At 38.1% G+C, this 16,338-nt stretch overlaps 1 long non-coding RNA gene across 1 annotated transcript in view; it reads left to right on the top strand.

Annotated features, from left to right (window-relative positions):
• The window catches only part of LOC121137215, a 50,641-nt gene extending 39,601 nt beyond the window's left edge, over positions 1 to 11,040 (top strand). Inside the window, exon 3 of the long non-coding RNA XR_005874447.1 lies at positions 10,774 to 11,040. This is a non-coding gene — a long non-coding RNA (uncharacterized LOC121137215). The remainder of the gene's footprint in view (positions 1 to 10,773) is intronic.
• The last annotated feature ends 5,298 nt before the right edge of the window (positions 11,041 to 16,338 follow it).

Below are 16,338 nucleotides of genomic sequence, written 5' to 3'. Positions count from 1 at the left end.
ATGTTTGTGGATAATTAAGGAAGAAAGCCTGTTTGTTAACAGCCACAAGGCAGCTGTGAACCAGGAAAAACGTAGTCAGTCTTTAGAATCATTCAATCTGCCAGAGCTTTGATCCAGGACCTCTTGGCATCAAGAAGTGTGGGGAACATTATTTTGGGTGTATGTATTTTTATTAGAGTAGTTCAAAAAGACTTCACATGATTCTTTAATTTGGACTCTTTCCCTCAATATATGTTTTTTATTTAAATTAGAAACATGAATGCTTCACATGTCAATCCCAGATCCCTCTCCCACCTGTCCTCCCTTGTCCCTCCACCAGCACCCCTCCAGCCCCCCCACCCAATCCCCATATCATTCCCCAGAGAGGCTGAGGCTCTCGTTTGGGGGATCTCCAGAGTCTGTCATTTCATCCAGGGCAGGATCTAGGCCCTTCCCCATGTGTTCAGGCTGAGAGAAAGCATCCCTCTATTTGGAATGGGCTCCCAATGGATGTTTTATAATGGTTAGTTGCATTGTTATTTCAGTTCTCTCCAAACTGATATTCTGCGTCATCACATGATCCATTTCTATTGGCAGCTGGTGTGGTCCTGGTGGCTATGGTGGCAGTGGCCATGGTGTTGGTGTTGGTCATCTCGGTAGTAGTGGTGGTGCTGGTGGTGCCATTTTCTTTCTCTTAGCTTTATTGTCTATATAAATTCCAACCTGGTTTAAATGAAGTGTAATACTTAGTGTTGTTTTAAAATCCCACTAACCTGGTAAAATCTAGGAAAGCACTCTTTGCTTGGACATTAGAATCCTATTGCTGTTTATTTGCATTTGTTAGAAATATTCAAATTCCACCTTCTAATGATATTGCTTGTTGCAACAGTATCAATATCTTCCAATACTTCACTGCCAGAGACTCTGCTTGTATCTTTAGCTTTCTTGCATATTTTTGGTAACTTGTCAATCATATTCCTCTGACTGACTCCTTTCTCTCATCCTCCACATGCTGTCATGGTCATTTTATCCTTTTAGAAAACCTATTAAGAACACAAAGCTAATTTCAGAATATGTTTTCTTTTTTGGGAGCGGGGGTTTTTGTTTGGAAGCAAAGTCTCCCTGGCCTTGACAGTCTGACAGCCTGCTATACAAATCAAGCTGGACTTGATCTAACATAAATTTGTCTGTGCCTCAGCTTTACAAGGGTTGGGATTAAGTTCTATCACGCCAGCAAAAAGATATATTTTCTTTTATGTACTGCTTTAAAATATGTTTTATTTTCTTTTTAATATGATTTTTATGTATTTTGAGAACAAAATTCTAATATTCATGGCACATTATACTTGTACACTTTATATCATTCAGGGTAATACATGTACTTTAACGCATACTGAAATTAAGATATTTAGCATAACCATAAATTCACAAATTTGTCATTCTTTATGGCAAGCCCATCCAAATGTTTTTCTCTGATTCAACATCTGGTTTTTGTATTATCATGGGAAATTTCCTTAAGTTCTCATTGCAAATAACACTATATATTTACTTACGGCTAATTCTGTTTTGCTTGAAAATGGGATGGTCTCTTCTGTTGTTTTACATTGCACATGACTGTGCCAAATCACTTTTCAGACTGAAGCCATCATGGTTTTATAGCACCTTTCAATCACATAGCAGGTGTCTAATAATCTTCTATTTAACGTGGCTGTGCTGTTCTGAGGAAGGCAGACCTAATATTACCTGAACAATAGCAACTTATAAAAACTCTTATGACTTACTAATTCAAAGAAATGTTTAGTCTTTCTCTTGTTAAGTATCGAAAAATAAAAATCTCCTTAGATTCACTATTCTCTGATCCATGCAATAACGTTTTGTTCCCACTCCCAGCTAGTCATTCCAAAGTTCAATGGCCATTTTCATTTCATGTCCTTCCTTCTCTCTTCCACTCTATTCTTGGTAGCTAAAGTAACATAAACTGGCATGATGAGATGTGAGAGACAGTGTCAAAAAGGAGCCTTAACTTCTGAATAACAAAGAAAAATGATAGTGAATGATGTGCAATCATTAACATCCACTGTCAACCTAGTGTACTGAGAATCATCTCAGAGGCACACCTTGATATTTGTGTGATAGAGATCCTACATAAAATTAACTAAAGTGAGAAGACTTACTCTGAATGTAGGTGGTATCATTTTATGGGCCCTAGTCAGACTGTATATAAAATAGAAAGTGAACTGGGCACCAGCATTAACTGTTCTATGCTTTCTGAATAATCAGCTATCTCATATTTCCATACCATTGTAGATTATCCTGGCAAGCTGAGAGACAAGGCAAACCCCATCTTTCTTGGTAGAGTCACATAAGATATGTCATAAACACACATGATGATGATGATGATGATGATGGCATTTTGGTGGTAGAAGATAGGAAATTTTGGTGAAGAAAATTTTGGAAATCTGTTTTGAACTTAAAACTTGTGATACAGGGACTTGTGCTCACCATTGGTACTCATAGATGTTACATTTCTTCACTCATAAATACTTATAATGGAGGTTAATAGATCATTTGCTACTTCATATTCATCTTGCTACACAAGTATGTACAACTCCATTATTTAGAGAATAGAGTACTATGGGCTCCTGTTTTCCAAGGCTCCTGAAATATTGCACAGTTTGTTTGTTTATTTGTTTGTTTGTTGTTGTTTTTCTTTATTTTGAAGCTTCTTTCTTGTTTTACATTCTGCTTTCATTTTTTATCAGTGTGTAGCCTTCATTTTTCTTGCCTCTATTTTTTTGCACTATATTTATTGTGTTGGTTGCAATTATATCTAAATTTGCAACTAATTGTCTCTTAACAGGTCAACTTTACATGACTACAAATCATCTCCTGGCATGAACATACAATCTTCATAATGCTTATTTTACAGAGTGTTTGAGAGATTTCTTAGTGAGTAACAGAACTTGCTTGTAACTCAGTACAAGAAACTGAGTTAAAATCTCAACATGAAACAAAAAACACTGACCATATCTGCATGTATCTGTGATTCTAGGGCCATGGGAATAGAGACAACAGAATCTCTGTAGCTAGATGTGTGACAGTCTGTTTGCAAAATCCAAGCTTTCAGTTTAGGAAGATATTTTATCTCAAGGGAATGAGGCATAGAGTAATTAAGTAATAAGGACAACTTATATCCTCTTCTGGGTTGGAAGCATTGCCTGCATGTACAAATGGCATAAAAAACAGACTACACATACACATACATACAGAGAGAGAGAGGGAGAAAGGGAGAGGGAGAGGGAGAGGGAGAGGGAGAGGGAGAGAGAGAGAGAGAGAGAGAGAGAGAGAGAGAGAGAGAGAGAGAGAGAGAGAGAGAGAGAGAGAGAGAGAGAGAAATATTTATACAGGGGAAAAATCTACATTTTAAACTATAGTGTACAAAGATTAGCTGCCATTGCCAAAAAATTCACAAAGCTTATATTACCTTACATGAATGTTCATTAACATATATACTGAAGAGTAATAAATAAATAATAAGTACCAAGTAATTATGGCTAAGGAAGAATCATACTCGAGCCCTACTATTTCACTTGCTGAGTACCATAGTAATTCCTTTTAGGATATACTCCAGGATTTCATTTTTATATATGTCCTACACATAAGATGACTGTCTTCCACCAGGTGCCTTAGGGCGGATCTGCTCTGTATGTTAACCACTTCTTTTCCATGTATGTTTTTTTAATAGCACCAGATGTACAACAGCTGGCTTTTTGTACAAGGACTTAAACAACTTTTCCTATAGATTTTATTGAATGTACATAGGCCCTAATTTATAGATATGGTGTGTGTGTGTGTGTGTAATTATTAAATTACAATTAAATTCATTTAAAACCTTTTTTTAAAAACCATGAGTTTCTTAAATTCATAATCTGTTCTTCTCTTAACTTGGTAAGTTTGTCCATTATGCACAGGTTGTATGCATGTGCCTACTTTTATTAGCTCATCTCATTATTAAATACCTCTGCTACAGAAACCAGTATCTAACAGACATCCTGGTGTCATTTCTTCTTTATATTTCTAAGATAAACAATGCTCCAATTGCTCCCAAACTTGAAGTTACCCTACAGTTCTGCTAATCATCTCCATGGCAGCAGTGGCATTGGGAACGCTGTACTTTCTCCTTGGTTGGTTTTATAAACCCACTTCCCCATGTTAATTTGTTGGCATATAACATCTTGGCAATAATACATTTCTTGAAGCATTGATGAATTGGGGATTCAAAAAAATCAAGAGTCAAGTGAACCAGAAACCCTAAACTATGATACAAGAAATGAATTGCATGGTACTAGAAAAGTTTGACTTGGTTCTAAGCATCATGCTTCTGAGAAAACAATTTAGGTAAATTTTTTTATGAGCTAGGCATTTGTTCTTAGGTAAAGTAACTTAATCACAGTGTATATTATTTTAATTACTAATAAAATATAATGACCCAGTGTTAAGTTAGGATTAAAATGGTCTTATTATTGTCCCATTAACCCCTGTATTTTCATGTGATTCTATACAATTTGACTCTATGGAGTCTTTGTTTCCCTTTATATAAAATAAGTACAGTATTAGTTTTCATTTCTAAAAACATTTCTGTTTTTAAAGCTCCCCCCCCCCGCAACTGGTGGAGTAATGATTGATTTGTTTTTATTCTGATGTGTTTATAAGTCTGACTAACAAATCGCAAATCTTCAGGGCCATATCTACAACAGTTCAATATCAGTTCAATAACAGACAGGTAATTGAAATGTGGCCCAGGGGAGTTTCACAAGACCGTGCCTCCTGGTGTGGTAGTAAGTCGATGGGAAAGTGATCTCATTCTTTAGATCTGGAAAACTCTGGCATCTGGCATCCAGAAAGTGAGAATTGGCAACAAGTGACCAGTTGTACTGGTGTATTCCTACACTCAACAACATCCACTTCACAACCACCACAGCCTATTGTATGCAGGTGTTATTGAGTAGGACCTGATGGAAGGCACTAGTATACCCATATAAAGGTTAGGCCTACAGTTTATGTGGCAGGAACAGTAAGGTACTGCTCACAAATGAGCAGGATTATACCTTAATAATTTTGCAGAATACCACACTTGGTCAAAAGGCAGATAACAAGTGATTTGATGTCACCAACCCCAACAGATACATCTACATCTCAGTTCCTGCACCTACGCCCCAGGGAACATTTCAAAAGGTGGGAGGAAAGATTGTTTAGAGTCAAAGGACTAGGGAAGCCTTCTGTGAGATTGTGTTCCTAGAAATGACAGGGAAGCTGCACCCATGATACTTAATGCAGATGCCTAAGGTAGCACTAAATAATGACAAACCAGCAGACATACTAATGTGGAAGGAGGGAATTTCATGGGACCCTACCCCTAGGAAAAGGACTACAGACAAACAATGACACAGACAGGGGGAGAATTAGCCTCTCTCATGAAGGAACTCCCTAATTGGTTATCCAGTACCAAGTGGGTAGCTAAACACTAACCAGACTCAGCAAGTGTGTGTGTGTGTGTGTGTGTGTGTGTGTGTGTCTGTGTATAGCAATAATAATCAAAGGAATATAGGCCAGCAATTTGAGAGGGAGGGAGTGTGGATGGAAAGAGTTGGAAAGGGAGACATAGGGAAATTGGAGGGAAGGGATAATTATGTGATATATTTTAATTAAAAAATCTTAAAAGAATGTCATTTTTTCTTGTGTAATATTTAATCTAATCTTTCAGTTATTTTTCCATTCTATGTGAAAACAAGTATTCTTAGGACTTAAAAACATATTTAATTTCTGCTTTTAATTGTGTGGGAGGTGTGTGTGTGTGTGTATGCTTACCTCTGAGAGTGCAAGAGCATGTGGAAGGCAAAAGTGGGTGTTACAATTCCTGGAGCTCGAGTAACAGGTGGTTGTAAGACAGCTAACCTGGTTATTAGGAATCAAACTCAGGTCTATTGCAAGAGGATGGCATGTTCTTACCCACTGAACCATTTCTCCAGCCCATCTTATAGTCTTTTAAGTGAGGAAGCCAATGAAATGTCGTTAAGATACACAAAGAAGTTGAATGGTAAAACTAAAAGTACAGTGCTTAGAAAGTTACTAAGTGAACATATGGTTTTACTTGTCCTACTACAATAACATAGGCATAGGGAAATGGCTATGTGAGTTAATGAATGCTATGAAGCATAATGACCAGAGTTCAGATCCCTAGAGCCCACATGAAAATCAGAGGTGATGATACATGCCTATGACTACAATGCTCAAGGGTCAAAGACAGACATTTCACTGACTAGCCCATGTACATAAAATGGTAAGATCTAGGTACATAGAGAAACCCTGTCTTTTTATTATTATTTTCATTTTAAACAGTTTGTTTTACATGTCAATCCCAGTTCCCTCTCCCTCCCCTCCTCCTGCACCCCCACCATCCCGCACAGCCTCCCACCCTATAGCCACTTCCTTCCACATAGGGGATATCCAGAGTCTGTCATTTCGCTCAGGGCAGGGTCCAGGCACTCCCCTAAGAGTCCAGGCTGAAAGAGCATCCCTCTGTGTTATGTACACACAAAGTCCATTTGTATGCCAGGGATAAACACTGATCTACTGCCCAGGGCCCCATAGGTTGCCCAGGCCTCCTCACTGACTCTCACATTCAGTGGGTCTGGATCAGTCCCATGCTGGCCTCCCAGCTGTCGGTGTGGGGTCCAAGAGCTCCCCCTTGTTCAGATCAGCTGTCTCTGCTGGTTTTGCCAGCCCATTCTTTGCTCATTGCTTCTCTCTCTCTGTCACTGGGTTCCATGGGTTCAGTTCAGTGTTTAACTGTGGGTGTTTGCCTCTGCTTCCATCAGTCACTGGATGAAGGTTCTAGGATGGCTATAGACATCACATTCATTATCAGGAATGGGCATTTAAGGTGGTCTCTCCACTATTGCTTACCGTGCCAGTTGGTGTCATCCCTTTAGATCACTAGAGGTCTCATTGGTACCAGATCTGTCTTCTAACCTATGACTCCCTCTTCCCCCTATTCTACCTCCCACTCAACCTTCCTGTTCCCCCATGACCTACTCTCTCTTCTTCTTCTCCCTCTCTCTTCTTCCCAGCTCCTTTCCTCACCCCTCACCGTGTCCCCAATCTGTTCAGAAGATCTTGCCTCATTCCTCTTCTCTGGGGTACCATGCATATCTCTCTTAGGTTCTTTCCTGATTTCCAGACAGAGAGTCTGGGAAACAGAGAAATCCTGTCTTAAAAAAAATAAATGATTTCCATTTCCTGGATGGCTAAGGATGTTGAGCACTTTCTCAAGTGCCTCTCAGCCATTTTAGACTCCTCTATTGAAAACTCTCTATTTAGTTCTGCAGCCCACTTTTTAATTGGGTCCTTTGATGTTTTGGAGACTTGCTTCTTGAGTTCTTTGTAAATTTTGGAGATCAACCATCTCACTCCTGTCAGAATGGCTAAAATCCAAAACACTAATGACAATTTATGCTGGAGAGGATGTGGTGAAAGGGGGACACTCCTCCATTGCTGGTGGGAGTGCCAACTGGTTCAGCCACTTTGGAAATCAGTATGGAGATTCCTCAGAAAAATGGGAATAAACCTACCACAAGACCCAGCAACTCCACTCTTAGGCATATATCCAAAAGATGCCCATTCATACAACAAAGATGTCTGTTCCACTATGTTCATAGCAGCTTTATTTGTAATAGCCAGAACTTGGAAGCAACCTAGATGTCCCTCAACCGAAGAATGGATAGAGAAAATGTGGTACCTCTACACAATGGAGTACTATTCAGCAGAAAAAAGTAATGGAATCATGAGATTCGCAGGCAAATGGATGACACTAGAAGAAACCATCCTGAGTGAGGTAACCCAGTCACAAAAAGAGAAACATGGCATGTACTCTCTCATATATGGATTTTAGACATAGATCTGGGGAGTGCCAGCCTACAATCCTATGGCCAGAGAGTCTGGGAAACAGAAACTTTATTTAGTGGCTGATCGAAGAAGAGGCAGACTCCCTTGGTTAAGTACTGAGCTGAACTCAAGAAAGCCAGTAACAGAGAGGGAGGACTGATGATCAAAGGGATTAAGACTGGGCTGGTTTAACCCCCCAGAAACAGCTGACCAGACAAAGGTTAACTCTTGAATCCCAGGCATCAGCCTGGGAATCCAGCATGGGACTGATCAAGACCCCCTGAATCTGGGTGTCAGTGAGGAGGCCTAGGTAATCTATTGAGCCTTGGCCAGCAGTTCAGTACCCATCCCAAGTATACACACGGACTTTGGACTCCCATAGAACAATGTGAGGTGCACTCTCACCCTGAACTCTTGGGGAAGGGTCTAGGCCCTGCCCTATATGAAATGACAGACTATGGACACCCCCATGGAGGGCCTCACCCTCCCTGGGGGAATGAGGGGATAACGGGGGGGGGGTTGGGGGGAGGGCACGGGAGGAGGGGAGGGAAAGGGAGAGGGACCTGGAACTGGCTTGTGAAGCAACCTTGTTTCTTATCTAAATTTATACTGGAAAATAAAAAAAATAAATAAAATAAAATAATATAAAAAAATTTTCAAAAAAAAATGAAGGTTAATAGAGGAAGACACACAGTGTTGGTGCCTGCTATCCACATGCTCATGATCATGCAAACATGTCTATATACATAAATACACACATGAATACCAACAGAAAAAAAAAGAGTGTGTTTAATATAGGTGAGCTCTATGGAAGATGTTCTCAAACTTAAGGATTCCCTAAGGTATGTATTAAAGGCATCAAAATTAGTATTTCTGAGGGACAAATCCATTAATTTTGATTAGGTCAATCAAGAACAAGATCTGACCTATTACACAAATCAGGAAAGAGGTTGCTCAAGGATAAACCCAGTTGTAAAGAGCTATGGCTCACCATGCTTTCCTCTCTGTTTTGAAGAATAAATTATGTTGACAGTGTTTAATTCAGTATTTTTATGATTATGGATGAAATAAATATCAGTGTCATATTAAATTAAAAAACAGTATCAACTTATTTAATAATCAAGGTGGGTTATAATTGTTTATTTATTTCTGCTTCTAGGAAATTCACCGGTCTTGAAAGTTCATAGTACACAATTGCCTCAAGAGGACATAAAGTTTTAGGAATTTTCCTGTGACATGTTGGGTTCCTGTGCTCATGCACACATGCATCATGCACATACTGATGATAGTAAATCTGATGAGCTGCTTTTGAGCATCATGTCCTGATAATGCTAAACTGCAAATTATTGTTTGTATTTTGATCAGTGTAACGTGATCAGTTTTAGTTTGCGTGCAGCATGGCAGCTGTTAAATTATAGATGGGATCAATATGATTTGATTCAAAAAATTTTTAAATAGAGTAGCCATGTATACTTAGAAAGCTCCAGTGGTCTAAGATGCAGTGATTATATTTTCATAGGGTATTGTCACTCTCAGTTTGTTGAATGGGGTTAAGCTACATGTACCGAGAGATTTGTCGTGGAAATTCAAAGAGGCACTGAACTTTAATTGCTTAGCATAGCACCTGACAGAGACATCTTAAATTGATACATTTCTTGCAGTTTTACAGACAGGAGAGTAAACATTATATATGATCTTTAGATCTTTATGTTAGCATTTGTACTTCTTTATATTAGAAAATAATTTATACTTACTTAACCTCTCATGACTATCAAATTACTTTAGTCTATAAAATCCCATTGACTTTCATGTTTATATTACTACATAGACAAACCAGATGTTATGTCACTTTGGTTATTAAAAGTCACATGATTAAAGCTTATATTACGAATTGCAAATGGTAATATTAGGATGGTAACTGGAGCTATCTAGTGTCTGCTTTAAAATATCATTGAGTTATCCAGAAAATATCTATTTAATATGTCCTGTACTGAAAGCTCTATGACAGAAACAAGAGTAATGCATAGCCCTGTCCCAGAGAGCTAAAACTGGCACTTGACTGTGAGTTAATGTATGAGATTTGAGTCTCAGCTTAGCAATGATGTCAGCTATGGTGATGATGCTTGTTTACCCTTGCACCATCATTTAAATTTGTGCTGATGTTTTGAATTATCAAAGGTAAACTCTATGAAGTGGTCAGTGTTTTCACAAGATTACGCTATCAGTACATTAGTTTACTTAGAGAGCAAGTGGAAAGCTGTTCATTCCATGCCACTCGTTGACAGAGAAACCAAGAAACAAAGCCCAGAAATGTGGAATCCAGATCTGTGTCTGTTACTGCTCTTCTCATGGACTTTCATGACAAAACTAAAGCCAGAAGTGGTATCATTTTGTCCACATGTGAGCCTTCATTCCTGTCTCTATGACAGACTGCCATAGAAAATGTGGGGTTAAGGTCACCCATTTTAAGGACACTAGCTCCTGCCTTTGTATACATGTGTATGAACAAACCAGAGTGGTATCATGTTTGTTTGTCCAAGAAGTGGAGAGAATCACTAAACAGCTTTTACTCAGAGCAACCAGTCTATGAAAAGCAATATATTGTGCCTCAATTGGGATTGGGGTTTTTCTGCATGACATCCTTTTAATTTCACCAGGACTGGACAAACTTGAAAACTTCACTGGGCAGAATGAGACACTGGCTAGGAGAGGATATAGGAGCTGAGCTCAAGATGGACTTGTGGCCATGGTTATGCGCAGTGATTTGTTCAGTCAACAGCCCCAGAACTTCCGTGGTGGCTCCTCTGTGCTTATGTATTCACCATCTCTATCCCTCTTTTCTCTCTTCAGGAGGCTGTGCTTAAAGCTGATTGCTGAAATTCTGCAAATGAAATCCAAAGTAAAAAAACAACAAAAACAATTTTAATTTGGACTCCTACCTGTGGAAGTGCACATCTAAAGGGCAAGCATTTTCAAAAGAACTGAGATCTATCAGTGGCATAATTTATCTTTGTCAGCTGTCAGTGGACATGGCCTTTATTTGAAAGCAATTTAATTAATGATATCAATGCCCTTGAACTTCTTCACTGATGAAATAAAGGAATCCATATATCCTAATGTCTTATACAGATTTTCCCCCATAGTTTAATATACTTCCCAAATGCCAGTCATTGATCATCCACTCATTGGAATTAAAAAAAATCTATGAGTTTTAGATTTTGATAGAAGGAAAACAAAGAAAAACATATTGGGTGTTAGCTGACAGTAAAACCATATCCAAATTTGTGTTCCAGAAAGTTTGTTTGTCAAATATGTAAAAGAAAAATTACAAGTTCCTTTGATGCCATTGAAAAGCCTAAGGCAGTTTCTATCCCATTTGTATTTCTGGATTTTTTTTCAGGCCCATCTGTTTATTTTCTATTGAGCAACCATTACAAAACAGAAAGCCAGCATGTGACAATATGAAAACAGGTGGGATTTGAAAATAATTTGAGAGGCATAATGATCAATTCTCAGACAAAACGACCTCAGGTTGACTAATGTCACAGGTTTTCATGAACTTATATCCCTTTAAGGTTAGTACTATTTATATGAGGTAGAATTTATGTGTAATCAGGAAGTTCAAGATCTTTAGACATCTTAGGAATTGAAAATTTTAAATATTTCTTATGATTCTTTTCAGTAATTTTTAAAGTGTTGGAGGTCTTGGCCTTACTAGATTTTCTAATATATTTCAGATTATAGTATAAAACCCAGAGGATACAGTTTTAACTCATTTCCTTAACTATGCACATATTGATTCTGATGGAATATGCCTGGAGGGATTAGACAGTTCAGAAATCTATTTTAAATATTAACTTAAGATCTGTAATATGCACTTAAAAAGAAATACATTTTTAAAATTGAAAACTTTTATGAAAAAGTTTGCCTTTCATTTGATGTTTTCCTTTTTGAAAAACTTGATTTATTTTTATTTGTTTGTGTGTGTGACTACATAACTTTATGTGCATGCTATGTGCAATAGAGCCTGCAGAGACCAGAAGATAGTGTTGGATCCCATGTAACTAGATTTACAGGAAGTTTGCGAACTGCCAGGATGGTATAGGATACTGAACCAGGGTCCTGTGCAAGAAAAGTAAAAATGCTCTCAACTGCTAATTCATCCCTCCAGTTCCTCACTTGATATTTTATGATAAAATTTTGATACAGACTAATAAATGCCCCTTGTACAACTTAAAGGAAAGCTCACAAATATAGGAAAGAAAATGAGATAACTTATATTACATATTTAATAGTAATTACCCTATACAAATATATGCTCTTTATACTAAAATATTATATTTTCAGATGAAACAATTTGTCCTGTTTGTCACTTATTTTAATCTTAGAAAATATTATCTTCAGATGTCTTTTAAATTGAAAGGATATAGGAAATGTACTGGGTTTATTTTACTGTCTTCAACATCTGACTTACATGAATCTATTTACTTTTGCTAGCATCCTTAATTTAGTAGAATAATATTAAGAACATATGTTGTAAAGACAAAGTGCTCACCATCAATACTTGCAACTAATACTTTCTGTCTGTTGTTTAATCAAGTTGTGTAATTGCTTTTAGGACAAGTTTCATACCTGAGAAGCATACATGAGGATGTTCACAAGAGAGAACTACCTGAAATAATATCAAAAGTTAATAGATTATTGGTATAATTCAGCACTGGCCACACAGGACAGACTGAACAAGATGCATATATGCTAGACACAAAAAACCAAGACCTTCATTTAATTTTCTCATGAGGTTCCTTGTTATCAATTGTCAGTTCATTATTCTTGGCAAAAAAACAATAGTTGTTGGTCCTTAGCAATTCCTACAATTGTACACTGAGCATTTGTACCAAGAAATAAAAGATAAGGAATAGGCAGGTCTGAACAAAGGAACTTGTTAATTTCTTGGAGCTGAATTAAAAAAAAAAACCTACAAATGTTCAAATCAGCTAGCATGCCTTTTCTAATTTTTTAAATGTTGAATGATATATAGATGGTATAATTTCTAATAATTCTTTCAGACTGGAGATATAGCTTGGTGGTAAAGAATGCCTGTTGCCCTTGTAAACAATCAGAGCTCAGTAATTAAGCATCCATATTCATGTCAAATAGCTCACACTGCCTGTAACTTCAGATCCAGAGGGTTTTACAACCTCTTCTGGCCTCTGAGAGTATCCACACACATGTATGTGCGAGTACACACAAATACAAACACACACACGCACACACACAAACACACACACAGACACTTTTTAAAATGTCCTTAAATGAAAGAAAATAAATAATGCCTGCACTTACTTGTGTTTGGGGAAAAGTCTCATCAGACAGCAAAAGACTCAACTCTTTCTGCAATGAATCCTTGACAAGAATCTGTGCGTATAGTGCTTTAAACCTTTGTTTGTTTTTAATTATCCATCAAACCTCATGATTACAATTTTCTTTTAAGGAGGAAAACAGTTAAGTAATTACCACTTTCATGCATTTTTTCTAAAAATCCTTTATTTAATATTTTTTCTGTTTTATTTATACCTTTGATTTGATCATCTCAGAGCCAATAAGAGGGCGATTACTTTAATCTGACTGGCAAATTAACTTAATTACTGACCAAGATTTGTTTCTGAATGGCTTTAGATATTTAGTTGTCAGTAAGCTATAGAACTGGGGGATTCCCCTTTTTGTGAATTTTAAATACATCTAATGAAATATTTTCTGGAATAAATAAGCTTCATGCAGTATGTCTGCACTTCTACATCAAAGTCACACCATGTCATCCTAACAGGTTCATCTCATTAATTACATGGTTTTGTGTGTTGTGACCAGTAGCAAGGTCTAGGAAGGCACCAGAAGGCAGTTTCTCCTATGTCTCTGGGGAATTTTAATTTGAGTTTCATTTATTTATGTGAGAATAGCTGATACCAATTAAGCAAAAAATGATTTCAAATGCTAAGAATACATGCTCTAATGCAAAAATAAATTAACATTTATATTCTATAAAAACTTTCACAAATGAGTGCATTCCACTCTAACTAATGGTGCTCAAATTAATATTTATGGGCCCTGGGATATCACTGTCCACTAAGTAGACCTCTATTTTAGAGCACACAGGAAAAATGTTACTAAAGAAAGTGTCTCCAGTTGTAGAATAAGTTAACATACTCTAGGTTGAAAAGAAATGGTATAGAGGGAGAAAATATTAGTTATACAAGAGTTTCACAAGATAGAAAACAGCTGCTAGATATTAATCTAGAGAAGCTCAGGAGGTGAGAAACCACTGGAGAGCAAAAACAGGGTGAACATTTCAACATTCAGTCTCTTAGCAGAGCCCAGGATGAAACTGATATGAAAGCTGGCATCTGCTCAGGTTAAAATTTTGATTAAATTTTTCCAAATTATAAAGTTTTACAGGCCTGAAAATCAGCTCTCAATAGCAGATTGCCAAGGATGTTTACCAGGTGGGGTGTTTTTGATGTTCTAATGCTCTTAACTGTATTGTAGATGAGGGACACTAAAAGAAGCCACTGTTTTAATGATGTGTTCTTTATACACACACACACACACACACACACACACACACACACACACACCATATGCCTTGAAAAGGAAAATGTCTATCATGTCAAAAGTTTTGCATGGTAAGCAGAGTTAGGAGCCCAGTGGATATGGAATTCCCTCTGGAAGGCAATGCTATTGGATTGAGTTGTCATACATAGATAGAACAGGTGTTCTGATTTGGGGAGGAATTTCACTAAGGATGAGCACAAGCCAGGATGGACCAGGAGGACAAATTTACAACATTTAAAAAATGCAAATGTTCTAAAACTCAGGGACAGTAGTTGTATATTCTAGGAGGAAGGTAACCCTGAGACCCAGTGCTCTGATCAAACATGGTTTTCAATAGACATGTATACAGTTCACTTGTCTGTACCTATATAACAGCAGATAGCTGTAGCAAATCAACAGACACAGAAGAGGGAGCTCCAGGATGACATGAGTACCATAGTGCTGTTAAAAGACCCCCAGCATTGTGGTTTACTTATTCACACTTTCACTCCTCAGTTTTTTTTTTAATTTTTTTTATTTTCCATTTTAAATTTAGATAAGAAACAAGGTTTCTTCACAAGTCAGTACGAGGTCCCTCTCCCTTTCCCTCCCCTCCTCCCGTGCCCTCCCCCCCATCCCCCCCGTTATCCCCTCATTCCCCTAGGGAGGGTGAGGCCCTCCATGGGGGTGTCCATAGTCTGTCATTTCATATAGGGCAGGGCCTAGACCCTTCCCCAAGAGTTCAGGGTGAGAGTGCACCTCACATTGTTCTATGGGAGTCCAGAGACCGTGTGTATACTTGGGATGGGTACTGATCTGCTGTCCAAGGCTCAATAGATTACCTAGGCCTCCTCACTGACACCCAGATTCAGGGGGTCTTGATCAGTCCCATGCTGGATTCCCAGGCTGATGCCTGTGATTCAAGAGTTAACCTTTGTCTGGTCAGCTGTTTCTGGGGGTTCAACCAGCCCAGTCTTAATCCCTTTGATCATCAGTCCTCCCTCTCTGATACTGGCTTTCTTGAGTTCAGCTCAGTACTTAACCAGCCAGTAAATGAAGTTTCTGTTTCCCAGACTCTCTGGCAATAGGATTGTAGTCTGGCACTCCCCAGATCTATGTCTAAAATCCATATATGAGAGAGTACATGCCATGTTTCTCTTTTTGTGACTGGGTTACCTCACTCAGGATGGTTTCTTCTAGTGTCATCCATTTGCCTGCGAATCTCATGATTCCATTATTTTTTTCTGCTGAATAGTACTCCATTGTGTAGATGTACCACATTTTCTCTATCCATTCTTCGGGTGAGGGACATCTAGGTTGCTTCCAAGTTCTGGCTATTACAAATAAAGCTGCTATGAACATAGTGGAACAGACCTCTTTGTTATATGAATGGGCATCTTTTGGATATATGCCTAAGAGTGGAGTTGCTGGGTCTTGTGGTAGGTTTATTCCCATTTTTCTGAGGAATCTCCATACTGCTTTCCAAAGTGGCTGAACCAGTTGGCACTCCCACCAGCAATGGAGGAGTGTCCCCCTTTCACCACATCCTCTCCAGCATAAATTGTCATTGGTGTTTTTGATTTTAGCCATTCTGACAGGAGTGAGATGGTATCTCAGAGTTGCTTTGATTTGCATTTCCCGGATGGCTAAGGATGTTGAGCACTTTCTCAAGTGCCTCTCAGCCATTTTAGACTCCTCTATTGAAAACTCTCTATTTAGTTCTGCAGCCCACTTCTTAATTGGGTCCTTTGCTGTTTTGGAGACTTGCTTCTTGAGTTCTTTGTAAATTTTGGAGATCAACCCTCTGTCAGATGTGGGATTAGTGAATAT

This window comes from Mesocricetus auratus, unplaced genomic scaffold, assembly GCF_017639785.1.
Source record: "Mesocricetus auratus isolate SY011 unplaced genomic scaffold, BCM_Maur_2.0 Super-Scaffold_100676, whole genome shotgun sequence".
NCBI classification, from domain to species: Eukaryota; Metazoa; Chordata; class Mammalia; order Rodentia; family Cricetidae; genus Mesocricetus; species Mesocricetus auratus.
Note: the sequence above shows the minus strand (reverse complement) of the source record. Positions and strands in the feature narration are given on the sequence as shown.